This window comes from Lactuca serriola, chromosome 4 (assembly GCF_051521515.1).
Source record: "Lactuca serriola cultivar US96UC23 chromosome 4, Lser_US96UC23_V15, whole genome shotgun sequence".
Taxonomy (NCBI): domain Eukaryota; kingdom Viridiplantae; phylum Streptophyta; class Magnoliopsida; order Asterales; family Asteraceae; genus Lactuca; species Lactuca serriola.
Genome location: NC_136411.1, coordinates 22,221,853 through 22,236,768, shown reverse-complemented (window position 1 = coordinate 22,236,768; position 14,916 = coordinate 22,221,853).

Here is a 14,916-nt window from a genome sequence, read left to right as displayed (position 1 = left end):
TATATATATATAGAGAGAGAGAGAGAGAGAGAGAGAGGGAGAGCTAGGTTCAGGTATTCAAAATAATTATTGTGTTATTATATGTATAAATGTGGGCCAATCAAAATTTAAAATAAAAATAAATAATTAAATAAATAAATAAGGGTAAATAGGTAATTTGATAATTAGTTTCCACACATAATATCCTATAATTATGGTAACCATTGACTTCAGCTACCTAGGTTTTCTCCATCCATCGTCGGCTTTTTAAAGCCACCTCCAATGTAAACCGTAACCTTAATCAAACCATCTCCAGCCGTCAGCTCCATCTGTATGCCTCCCATCACCGGCCGCCACCCTACCCTCTTACTCCTCCGACCACCGTATCCACCGCCATGTCGAGGGTTGTTGTTGCTAACTTTTCGTGAAGGCTGAAGACAGAGACCGACGAGGGGTTGCGCCATTTCAGTCGTATGTAAGGAGGAATGCACCACAGCCGCCTGTCGCTGCAGTTGCTGCCGCTCGGAGACGCGTCCATCACCGGACGTCGCGACCTTCTTTCCTGAGAAAGGAGATGTGAAGGAGCCGTTGCCATTGGTCGAAGTTCGCTGCCATCATTCTTCTTATTCTCTTCTTCCGCTAGCTGCCACCTGTGTCAATGACCTTCTTCTTATATGTAAAGTACAAAGTGAAGGTAGTTTGTCACTATTTTCATATCAAATTTACTTCTTCTTATATGATAAAAATCAATTTGTTTATGTAGATGATTCAATGGATGATATTGGTGAGATTCCAATTCTATTGGAATGGAATCACAAATTCCAATAATCACAAATTCCAATTCTGTTGGAATGGAATCACGAATTCCAATTCTATTGGAATCACAGAAGTTGATACTTGAAGAACGGACCACAAAATTGAAAGTGATTCTAAGCAACATTATTCTTTTATAATGTATTAGTGTCGTTGTTAGATGTTGATGTTTTCTTTCCTGTTTTGAGATTTTTTTTAGTTTTATTCTTTAACAATAAATGTAATTCTTAACTATCGTTACACGTATTCTATAAGAAATAATGCATTTTTTGTTTTTATTCTTCAATTCTACAAGAAGTTTTTAAAGTCATGATCAAGAAATAGGTTCAAAAATATTTTTATTATTTATGGTTCATGAATACTTTTATTTTTTAATACACTCATAAACATATTCTGTCATAATGTCCGAATTAAAAGAATTATAATTCGTAAAATTGGATTTTAAAATTAATAGAATCTATGATCCCTTATAAAATGCAATTTTCCTTTATTAAATCTATATTAATTGACTAAATTATTCTTATAATTAATTAAGATGATATATATTAATTATTTTCTTAAAATAAGTAAATTTGATTGGCCTACATTTATGTATACAATAACACAATAGTTATTTTGAATAAAATAGGTTAATGGCACAAAAAACACTCTTTTTACACAGAAATTCGATTTTGACACCGTGTTTTTTTTTTGTCGATTTTGACACTGTGTTTTCCAATTTATTACAATTATGATCACTTGACCGGTTAACCAGGTTACATGCTGACGTGTCAAAATTGATTTTTTTTCCACAAAAAACACTAAATTTTCACTTTTTTTCGATTTTGACACTAAGTTTAATTTTTTATTTCAATTTTGACACTATGTTTTTTTGTTCCAATCAAACATCATTTATCAAATTTTGTTCAGTTTTGTCTATTTCTCATTTGAAACCGTATAAATATATTTTTTTATTACATTTTAAACCGTATAAACATATTTTTTCGTTTAAAACCCACCTTTTAAAGTTGCATATTTAATATAAAATACAATTTTTATATAACTAGTATATATTTATACATAAAAATACGGTTTGAGTGTAAAAAAAATATATTTATACAAAACTATGGTTTTTAAATGGAAAAAAAACATATTTATACGGTTTACATGTATTAAAAAAATATTTATACGGTTTCAAATAAAAATTTGTCAACATTAAACAAAATTGGAAAAAGAAAATGATGTTCGATTTGGAACAAAAAAACATAATGTCAAAGTTGAAAGAAAAAAATTAAATTTAGTGTCAAAATCGAAAAAAATGAAAACTTAATGTTTTTTGTGAGAAAAGAATTCAATTTTGACACGTCAGCATATCATGTCAGCATGTCACGTCATCATGCAACCTAATTAACCGATCAAATGGTCAGAATTGTAACAAATTGGAAAACACAGTATCAAAATTGACACAAAAAAAACATGATGTCAAAATCGAATTTTTGTTTAAAAAAAGTGTTTTTTGTGACACAAAAACCACTTTTCTAAAACAAAAATTCGATTTTGACACCGTGTTTTTTTGTATCAATTTTGATACTATGTTTTCCAATTTGTTACAATTCTGACCATTTGACCGGTTAATTAGGTTGCATGATGACGTGACATGCTGACGTGTCAAAATTGAATTTTTTTCTCATAAAAAACATTAAGTTTTCATTTTTTTCGATTTTGACACTAAATTTAATATATATATATATATATATATATATATATATATATATATCCATCCGTTATTAGTCATTTTATATTTATAAGCAACAATTGTTAAATAATAACTTATCAATTTATTGCGTTTTCATGTCAGATAAACTAATTCATAAACTTTTTCTTAAACTCTTGTTTTGAAAAAACTATTAAACATTTTTACAATGAACATAAGTAGTTTTGACATATGCAATCTTAAACACCCTTAATTAATTATTTTATTTTTTATTTTGACATATATCTTAATCTAATAATAAGTAAAAACTAGAATATATATATATATATATATATATATATATATATATATATATATATATATATATGTTGTGGTTCGTAACTTTCTTTTTTACTTTATATTTATATTTGTGGAGTGATGAGAAGTTAGATTTCGAAGAAAGCGTGAATTAAAATAGTGGAGATCCAAGATAAGTAAGGTGAAGTAGCAAACATGGTATCAAATGGATGGTGGACTATTTTTGGAGTTTTAGGTGGAAAGGGTTGGGTTAGCGTACGATAGCATGAAGCATGATGAGGTCAAATGGGTTGGGGGAAAGGTGAGAAGAAGACAAAAGAAGGACAAAAGGTAGTGGGCGTTAAGAAAGAGCGTTGACTTTCAGTCATTAAGTGGAAGCACCTGTTTTTATTATTTTCTTTTTATCATTTTAAGTGTAGTATATACTTGTGGCTGCAACTTATTCGAAACTATAAAATAAAAAAAATAAAAAAAAAGTAACGATATATATATATATATATATATATATATATATATATATATATATATATATATATATATATATATATATATATATATATATATATATATGGAAAAGTGAATATACCCTTAAGGGTATATAAACTTAGGTACCCAAACACACAATAATACGTCGTTTTGTTTGATATATTCATTATAATGTTTAAACATCAACCCCTAAATTGATTTACTTTCAAGATTTTCGAAATTTCACTACTATCTTTCTCTTATATCACATCTTTTTGTCGAACACATACTAGGTTGTATATATTGTAGTTGAAAATGAAAATTATGTAAGAGGATGATAAACGTGTAATTTATAAAAATCATGGAAGTAAATCAAGTTACAAGTTAAATTATAAGAACATTGGACAATTAGAATGTGTTATATGATACAAAACGACGTAGTATAGTGTGTTTGGGTACCTAAGCTTATATACCTTAAGGGTATATTCACTTTTCCCATATATATATATATATATATATATATATATATATATATATATATATATATATATATATATATATATATATATATATATAGTTTTTATTATGCTTATGTACAACGAATATGTTAACTCGATAACATTGATTAACATGTATTGTGTGTATCTAGAATTGATTATGAACCAATTATTTTAGTTATTTTAAAAAAGTAATTAATACATATTAAATACTGAAGATTTAATTAATACTCATTATATCTTCAACATGTAATATGTATTAATTACTTTTCTTAATAACTAAAATGATTGGTCCATAATCAATGTTACATGTACACAATAGATAGTTAGAAACACAATAACCTAACCATATATATATATATATATATATATATATATATATATATATATATATATATATAGGCTTAGATTATTTTGTTTTTACTAAGTATTGTGTGCCAGAATGCACAGATTTGGACCAACGAATGAAATTAATCAATGGACATGATTTGAGAGTGTATGATATTACAATGGGGTAACATGTACCATATAATTACACATTTTTTTTAGCAAAATGACATTTTGGACAATTAACTACATTTATAAAAGGAAATTTTCGGATTTTTAGGGATGATTAATTCTCCTAATTTAAAAAAATCTGAATTTTTTAATTAATTCAATTTCAATTTTTACCGATTATATTCTGTCAGAATATTTTTTTTAGAATGATGTTCTTTCAGAATTTTATTCTAATAGAATGTTATTTCAGAATTTTACTCTAATAGAATATCATTGAAGAAAAACAAAATTCTTGAATCAGATGTTGAAAAATAACATTCTAATATATTCTTATACAACCAAACTTAAATACAAATTCATACATAATCTAGAATAAGTAATTAAATTCATTCTTGACGAATTCAACTATGAACATAAACTACATTCATTCTTGAAATCTCTTGCAAAAAAAATATCAGCATTCTTGAAAGAATCCTCATTCACTTTCTTGTTTCATTTCTATATGTCTTGTATATGTTTGACCTCTAAGCCACTTCAAAATATGCTAGCATTGTATGAGATTGACATTTTGTGAGATTGACATTCTATCAGAATTGTATTGCATGAGAATGATTTTATACAAGGAGCCTTTCCCATCAGGTCTTCAAGCCATTCTATCACAAATTCATTGCTGAATATTTTGTAGTGAAACACTTGTAACAACTGCACATTAAACATACAACTAATTAACTACAATTCTATCATAATACAGCAATAATATTCTTACAGAATAAATTATTCTTGCAGAATACAACAATAATACGCTCATCTAGTCTCATTTTGGGCATTTACAAAAGTATACACAGATAGAAACACACAAAAAATACATGTAAGATGCATTTGTATTTGTAAAATCTATTTTCAAAATCAAAAAACAATTGGATGTAAAATCTATTTTCAGGATTGGGGTAAATAATCTTTTGTTTTCCAGTTACAAATACCAAGATCTCAACTATGCATTTTATCAAACACGTAGTGTGCTTCTACGGTTTCTTCAAAAAAAAATTAGTGATAGTCTTACCAATTCAGTTTCTTGAATTCAAGAAACAAACCCAAACAACCATGAGTTATATCCCATCCATTATCATAAATTTTTTCAGGAAAACCCAAACATCCAAATTTACATGGATACAAATCAAAATAAGATAAAGAAGAAGATCACCTGTTGGCCATGGATGCAACACCACCACCTATTTTCCAACCGCCACCACCTTTATCCTCAACTGCTTCCTCATCCCAACATCCTCATCGGAGTACAAATACACAACGACTGTGTAACAAAAATAGAAACAAAAACAAAATTGTTTATGCAACTTGATTAGATTGTGATTTGAAGAATAAAGGACAATTGAAATCAAAGATTTAATCAATTAATCGGACCTTTCGACCAACATGACCGCTTCTCCACAACAGTGTTTTGGAGGTTTTGCAATCAATGCAGAATTTCTCTTCACAACTTACTGGTTCCTGAGAAATCAAAACAGAAAGAGAAATAAAATGATAAAGAACTTATCTTCAAGCTTTGAAAATATCAATTAACGATTGACGATCGAGTGTGTGTATATACCATTTATGTTGTGTTGATTATTGTTTGGTTTCTGGAAATCAGAATCCAAAATCAGATACCTGAACTTGAAATCGGAATCAGAGAGTTTGAAGGACGATTGAGAATTGAAGATGGAAGGGGAAAGAACCCAAACCGAGGACAAGGGTATGTAGATTACCGGACCAGAGAAATATTGATTCCGTGAATATAATAAACGATGCAAAAGAGACTAGGTCAAAAATATTGATTTTATTTCCTTACAGAATTTCAATTGAATGATTCATTAATTAAAAAGTATAAAATGTCCAGAATACCCTTAAATGATTTATTTAATTGTTTATTATTTCTTGAATTCTCATTAGTATATTTAGGCACACAATACTTGCTGAAAACATTTGAACCTAGCTCTCTCTCTCTCTCTCTCTCTCTCTATATATATATATATATATATATATATATATATATATATATTAATTTATAACCTGTGAGAAACACAGTGTAGCACCTGGTTCATGGTACGTAAAATTTATTTTAGTGTTTTTCATTTTTAACCTTGGACTCAGCGAGTTGTAGGTCCGACTCGCCGAGTAGAGACGGGATCTGAAACACGTTTAAGTTGGCGACTCGGCGAGTCCCCGCTGTCTGATGAAACCCTAAATTTCAAGGGTTTGCACCCTATTTAAACCCTCTTATCCGCCCCCAAGCTCGCCCCCATTCACCCTCAGAGCTCTATACTTCGTTCAAGCATTGTTCCTTGTGAGTTGAAGCTTTTTGGTGTGTTTTCTTGAAGATTTGGTGAGGGAATGAGAGTGGATCAAGAAGAGAAGAAGAAGGCCAGGCATATTTGTGTTATCTCAGTGATTTCCTGGAGGTATAACTTAGTTTCCCTCTGTTTTCATGCTTATTGTCCTTTGTAGCTCCATGAAAGTCCTTCTTGAGCCTTTCCCCAAGCTTGTTTGTGCATTGTGGTTTGTAATAAGTTGTTAGCCTCCAGATCTAGGCATGATTGAGCTCCAGGAGCTTGGATCTACTGCCTTTATGGAGCCATATTGCATGAAAGCCCTAGATCTACTCTTTTGGTGCATTTTGAGCCCTAAAACCCTCATGGGTGTTTATTTACACGTAAAGTTGGAAACTTTACGTGTTAATCAGGCCCTAGAAACCCAGATCTATGAATGACATGAGCTGGATTCAAGCATAATCGCATGTATAGTATTTGCATGTGGCCGACTCGGCGAGTCGTTCATCTGACTCGACGAGTCGAGTCGCGAGTCCCCGAGTTTTCCCCCTTTTCGTATTTGCGGGTTGGAGTAGTGAGTCATTGGGTGTGACTCAGTGGGTCGGAATCCAGACTCACTCATGAAGTAACTCGGCGAGTCAATGCCATGACTCGGCGAGTTCAAGGCAATCTTCTTGCCTCAAGAACAACTCGGCGAGTTGTTCATACAACTCGGCGAGTCACAGCTTAGAGTGTTCTTCGGATGAAGATGAACTCGGCGAGTTGTTCATACAACTCGGTGAGTAGGATGAAGGACTATTGGCCTTTGGTTTAGATGGAAAACCCGTCGAGTCAATGCCTAATTCGACGAGTAGAGATGGGTTTTTGGTCAGACAAAGGGATAGGGACTCGGCGAGTTGGCAAGCCAACTCGGCGAGTCGGGTCAACTGGCAGTGACTTTGACTTTGACTCTTGGTGTGGTTGGGGGTGAATGGTCATTTTACCCCGTGGTCGGTTATCAGTATTTGACTAAGGGTTTTGTGGGAATTATAGCCGGAGGATTTCCGGAGTAGCAGCAACAGAAGACGGTCAGTTCCCACGCAGAACAACGGCTACTTTGAGGTGAGTTACCTTCCAGTAGCAGTGGGTCTATGGCCACAATGCCGGCCCACCAGTAGGAGTTGTACGATAGATGATTGTCTCTGTGATATTCATCTAAGGTTGCTACCACCTGTGATATGTTTATGTGCTAGTATGATATGATGCTATGTGCTAGTGACAGTAGGGGGAGATAGTCCCCAGATTACCGGTCGATAGGGTCGAAGGGGCGGTCATGCCCAGCCATGCTAGATAGATTATGAGATATATGTGTTATGTGGTAGTAGTAGGGGGTGAAATAGTCCCCAATATCCGGTCGAGAGGACCTAAGGGGAGACCAGCACCCATATATGCTAGTCAGTATTTGGTCGAGAGGACCGAAGGGGAGGCAAGCTCCCAGATATACTGGTCAGTAACCGGTCGAGAGGACCGAAGGGGAGACCAGCACCCAGATATGCTAGTCAGTATCCAGTCGAGAGGACTGAAGGGGAGGCAAGCTCCCAGATATACTGGTCAGTATCCGGTCGAGAGGACCGAAGGGGTAGGTCGGGCACCCAGATATGCCTGACAATATTTGTATGTCATGTGATTGTATGGTATGTGGTATGTTGGGGGAACTCACTAAGATTCGTGCTTACAGTTTTCAGTTTTGGTTTCAGGTACCTCTTCTTCGAAGGGGAAGGAGCTGGCGCGGTAGCGGTACATCACACACCTGCTTTGTATTCCGCATTATGATATCTTCCTGGGGAACTGTACTCTGACACTTTTATGTTTATGACAATGTTTTTCCGACATGCAACATCTTTTGTGAAATGATATGATCGTTGAATGATTTATTCCTAAATTTTTTGCTAAGTACATGTTTTAAAAATGAAATTTTTGTCTCGTATTTTTGGGATGTTAAAAGTTGGTATAAGAGCCCTGGTTTGAGGGATTCGAACACACCTTCGGGGGTGTTTGAACTCAAATCGAGGGATTAAAAGATTTTGGAAAAAAAATGTTTTCTAAAAGGCTAGTAAAGGGTTTTAAGAAAGAACAAAGTGTGTGATGTGCACGACCGGCCAAGCTCAAGTAAGTATTCCCCAAAGTATCCATACAAGCTTATGTTATGCTTATCAGTTTCAGTAGAACAGCATGCTAGAATAGGACTAAGGATCTAGGAGTGATGCCTTATGTGCCTGCTTTATGTGATTCAGTATGTGAAAAGTTGCATGCTAGAATTGAGTAGACAGCAGTAGGATAGCATGTTTAGGTTATGCCTGATAGTACGAGTTTAGCATTGTATGCTAATTCAGTTTTTCTCTACGAGGATAAAGTTGCTTGAGGACTGGGTTGGGTGCAGTCAGAGGTTTCCTAGGGTAAGCCTAGGATAAGAGTAGCAGAGATCAGCGGTAGTGAAAGGGACCTGGTGGAGTCAAGGCAGTCCTTGGAGAAGGTACGGATAGATGTGGAAGGTAGTATGGGCCCGTACTACTGAAAGCAGAGGATCCGTACCCGAATCGAGGAAGGCCAAGATAAGACCAGGGAACTTGTAGTAGGTGTGATCCCTCCAGAGGTATCAATATCGCTACCAGTTGTTATTTCTTTGTTATTTCAGAATGGTGGTACTACGCTCGAGGCCAGCAGTTGGTAGTACAGGAGAGGGATCGGGTTCGGGATCAGGTTCCGAGCCAGTAGATAAGGGGCTACGCGAGTTCATCGCGTCTGAGATCACCAGAGGCATCCTTGAGTCGACCCCCATTATCTTCGGGTCGATCAAGGAAGGGATATTGGAGTTGATGGAGGATCGCCTCCGGGCATTCAGGAGCGACATGGCATCTGGCCAGTCAGGATCTCGCACGCTGTCCTTCAAGGACTTTCGGGGCAGTGGTGCGCCGGATTTTCACGGGGCAAAGGACCCCATAGCTGCCAGACGATGGATTGCAGACATTGAGTCGGCACAGTTAACTAGCTTCTGCCCTGAGGGGTCGAAGGTGAGATATTCAGCAGGATGTTTGAGAGATCGAGCTAGGGATTGGTGGGAGTCCGTTGGTGACTCGTTGGGAGCCTCGGTTGTCGAGGCTATGACCTGGTCGAACTTCATGACCAGGTTCAGGGCAGAGTTTGCGCCGGCTGTCGAGCTTCAACAGCTCGCCAGGGAGTTCCTAGATATGAGACAGACGACGGAGAATGTGGCGGAGATCACCGCCAAGTTCCGGGAGAGGGCGTTGCTGGTGCCCCAGCAAGCGGGTGACAAGGATACGAGGAGGACCCGCTATCATGATATGCTACGAGCTGAAATTCGGGAGCATGTCAGTTTTTCAGCTTGCCCTACCCTGGACTCTATGATTGCCAGGGCAAGGGAGAGGGAGATAGTTCTGGAGCACATCCGGAAGAGGAAGGCGGAGGAGGGGCATGTTATGGGGGCTTCGGGAAAAAAGCCCAAGGGATCTGATGCGGGGCCGAAAGGCCAATAGGGGCGGGGCCGCTGCAGGAAATGCAGCAAGGCGCACGAGGGAGCGTGCAAGTTGGGATCGTCAGGCTGCTATAAGTGCGGCAAGTTAGGGCACTTTAGCAGGGATTGTACCGCCCCTGCACCTGTGATTCAGACATCGGAGTTGCTGTGTTTTCACTGCTACCAGAGGGGCCACAAGAAGGCCATTGCCCCCAGTTGACAGCATCAACGCCGATTAAGGCGCCGGCTCTAGCTACCCTGCGGATTATAGATGGCCGGCAGGGCAAGGCAGAGGCTCCAATGGTGAGGAGTCGTGCGTTTCAGCTGACGGCAGAGGAGGCATGCGCCGCACCCGATGTGGTGACGGGTACGATTCTTTCCCTCTACTTTATTTTTGGGATGTTATGATATTGATATGTGCTCTGTGTACATGCATTAGGATCGTTCCATGTGAATGGTATTCCTGTCCAGGTGTTGTTTGACTCGGGTGCCACCCGATCATTTGTTTCCCTTGCGCTTAGCAAGAGGTTTACTGAGTCTTCGGGCATGTTGGATTGCCCTTTAGAGGTAGAGATTGCCGATGATCGATCGGTGCGAGCGTCGGCAGTCTTCAGGGATTGTGTCCTAAGGTTATTCGAGGAGCGCTATTTGGTGGATTTGGTTCCCATCCTTTTGCGGGGGAACAAGGTGATTATAGGCATGGATTGGTTGAGCCCTAATAGGGCGGTGATAGATTGTGCACGGCAGCTAGTGCGGGTCAGGACCCCAAGTGGGGGAGAGTTGGTGATCCACGGCGAGAGGCCACAGCGTGGGCCTATAGCATGTTCAGCATCGAGAGCTAGGCGCTACCTTCAGCAGGGTTGCGCAGGGTATGTCGCGTATGTTATGGATACCTGGGAGACGGGTAAGGCGACGGTGAGCGAGGTTCCAGTGGTGCGAGACTACGCTGAAGTATTCCCGGAGGAGCTTCCTGGAATACCTCCGGAGCGTCAGGTGGAGTTCAGGATCGACCTAGTTCCTGGTGCGGCCCCGATAGCCAAGGCACCCTATCGGTTGGCTCCTCCCGAGATGCAGGAGTTGTCTACGCAGCTGCAGGAGCTGCTAGACAAGAGATTTATTCGACCGAGCAGTTCACCCTGGGGAGCCCCGATCCTGTTTGTGAAGAAGAAGGATGGGTCGCATCGGATGTGTATAGATTACCAGGAGCTGAATAAGGTAACGGTGAAGAACCGTTACCCACTCCCGAGGATGGATGACCTCTTTGATCAGTTATAGGGAGCATCTTGGTTCTCCAAGATTGATTTGCGTTACGGTTATCACCAGATGAGGGTCAGGGAGGAGGATGTATAAAAGACCGCGTTTCGGACGCGTTATGGCCATTATGAGTTCGTGGTGATGCCGTTTGGGCTCACCAATGCTCCTGCCGCGTTCATGGACCTCATGAACCGCGTGTGTAGGCCGATGTTGGATCGGTCTGTGATAGTTTTCATTGATGACATATTGGTTTATTCCAAGACGCAGGAGGAGCACAAGGAGAATCTGAGAGAGGTTTTGGAGACCTTGAGGAGGGAGAGCTTGTACGCCAAGTTCTCCAAGTATGAGTTTTGGTTGCGCGAGGTGTAGTTTCTTGGGCATCTCGTCAACCAGAACGAGATTTCGGTAGACCCGGCCAAGGTGGAGGCCGTGATGATATGGGAGGTTCCGAAGTCTCCATCCGAGATTCGGAGTTTCCTAGGGTTGGCAGGCTACTATCGGAGATTCATTCAGGATTTCTCCAAGATAGCCGTACCCCTGACACGGTTGACTAGGAAAGTCATAGTCTTTCGATGGGGGCCTGAGCAGCAGGCAGCGTTCGAGATTCTGAGACAGAGGTTGTGCGAGGCGCCGATCTTTGCCATGCCCGAGGGCGTAGACGATTTTGTGGTATATTGTGATGCGTTGATCTCAGGCCTAGGCACAGTATTGATGCAGAGGGGGCATGTCATTGCTTATGCCTCGAGGCAGCTGAAGCCTCACGAGGCGAACTACCCGACACATGATTTAGAGTTGGGGCGGTGGTTTCGCTCTCAAGATTTGGCGGCATTACCTCTACGGGGTTCGATGTACCATTTACACGGACCACAAGAGTTTGAGGTACCTCATGGATCAGCCGAATCTGAACATGAGACAGCGTCGATGGTTGGGCGTGGTGAAGGATTATGATTGTGAGATCCTTTACCACCCGGGGAAGGCCAATGTGGTGGCCGATGCGCTTAGCCGCAAGGCGGCGCCGATCAGGGATATTTGCATGAGGATGACTGTGGTGACTCCCCTGTTGGAGCAGATTCGGGAGGCTCAACAGGAGGCTATGAAGGAGGAACATCGGAAGAGTGAGCGAATAGTGGGTCAAGTCACCTCCTTCGATTATGATAGCCAGGGGTTATTGACACTACACCGTAGGGTGTGGGTGCCGTATCATGGAGGCGTGCGCCAGATCCTGATGGAGGAGGCGCACAAATTCCGATCCTCAATTCATCCAGGGGCGACGAAGATGTATAGGGATCTTCGTCTAGACTATTGGTGGCCCTGCATGAAGCGGGATGTGGCGTGGTACGTCGAGCGGTGTTTGACCTGCAGGAAGGTCAAGGCCGAGCATCAGAGACAGCACGGAAACATGCAGCCGTTGGACATCCTGTTGTGGAAATGGGAGGATTTCCGGAGCAGCAGCAGCAGAAGACGGTCAGTTCCCACGCAGAACAACGGCTACTTTGAGGTGAGTTACCTTCCAGTAGCGGTGGGTCTATGGCCACAATGTCGGCCCACCAGTAGGAGTTATACGATAGATGATTGTCTTTGTGATATTCATCTAAGGTTGCTACTACCTGTGATATGTTTATGTGTTAGTATGATATGATGCTATGTGCTAGTGACAGTAGGGGGAGATAGTCCACAGATTACCGGTCGATAGGGCCGAAGGGGCGGTCATGCCCAGCCATGCTAGATAGATTATGATATATATGTGTTATGTGGTACTAGTAGGGGTGAAATAGTCCCCAGTATCCGGTCGAGAGGACCGAAGGGGAGACCAGCACCCAGATATGCTAGTCAGTATTCGGTCGAGATGACCGAAGGGGAGGCAAGCTCCCAGATATACTGGTTAGTATCCGGTCGAGAGGACCGAAGGGGAGACCAGCACCTAGATATGCTAGTCAGTATCTGGTCGAGAGGACCGAAGGGGAGGCAAGCTCCCAGATATACTGGTCAGTATCCGGTCGAGAGGACCGAAGGGGTAGGTCGGGCACCCAGATATGCCTGACAATATTTGTATGTCATGTGATTGTATGGTATGTGGTATGTTGGGGGAACTCACTAAGATTCGTGCTTACAGTTTTCAGTTTTGGTTTCAGGTACCTCTTCTTCGAAGGGGAAGGAGCTGGCGCGGTAGCGGTACATCACACACCTGCTTTGTATTCCGCATTATGATATCTTCCTGGGGAACTGTACTCTGACACTTTTATGTTTATGAAAATGTTTTTCCGACATGCAACATCTTTTGTGAAATGATATGATCGTTGAATGATTTATTCCTAAATGTTTTGCTAAGTACATGTTTTAAAAACGAAATCTTTGGCTCGTATTTTTGGGATGTTACAAGTAGGTATTAGAGCCCTGGTTTGAGGGATTCGAACACACCTTCGGGGGTGTTTAAACTCAAATCGAGGGATTAAAAGATTTTGGAAAAAATGTTTTCTAAAAGGCTAGTAAAGGGTTTTAAGAAAGAACAAAGCGTGTGATGTGCACGACCGGCCAAGCTCAAGTAAGTATTCCCCAAAGTACCCATACAAGCTTATGTTATGCTTATCAGTTTCAGTAGAACAGCATGCTAGAATAGGACTAAGGATCTAGGAGTGATGCCTTATGTGCCTGCTTTATGTGATTCAATATGTGAAAAGTTGCATGCTAGAATTGAGTAGACAGCAGTAGGATAGCATGTTTAGGTTATGCCTGATAGTACGAGTTTAGCATTGTATGCTAGTTCAGTTTTTCTCTACGAGGATAAAGTTGCTTGAGATTGTTTCCTTTTTGTCCAAATGTTGTTTGCTTTGTTCTATGTGGGCTTTGAGTGATGGGAGTTAGCTGTTAGGTGAATACGTTAAAGTCACACGTGATCAGGGTTGAATAATCTCAGAGTGTTGGATTTGACCCTATTGCGTAGCTCTTGTTTGAGTCCTAACCGTTGTAGGGATGAGTCCCTTACTCGAAGGATTATCCGAGCCTCATCACATGTGATTATATTCAGGTAATAGCTAATTGCCGTCACCAAGAGACCTTTAGCAACTGAGGATTGGGTTGGGTGCAGTCAGAGGTTTCCTAGGGTAAGCCTAGGATAAGAGTAGCAGAGATCAGCGGTAGTGAAAGGGACCTGGTGGAGTCAAGGCAGTCCTTGGAGAAGGTACGGATAGATGTGGAAAGTAGTATGGGCCCGTACTACTGAAAGCAGAGGATCCGTACCCGAATCGAGGAAGGCCAAGATAAGACCAGGGAACTTGTAGTAGGTGTGATCCCTCCAGAGGTATCAGTATCGCTACCAGTTGTTATTTCTTTGTTATTTCAGAATGGTGGTACTACGCTCGAGGCCAGCAGTTGGTAGTACAGGAGAGGGATCGGGTTCGGGATCAGGTTCCGAGCCAGTAGATGAGGGGCTACGCGAGTTCATCGCGTCTGAGATCACCAGAGGCATCCTTGAGTCGACCCCCATTATCTTCGGGTCGATCAAGGAAGGGATATTGGAGTTGATGGAGGATCGCCTCCGGGCATTCAGGAGCGACATGGCATCTGGCCAGTCAGGATCTCGCACGC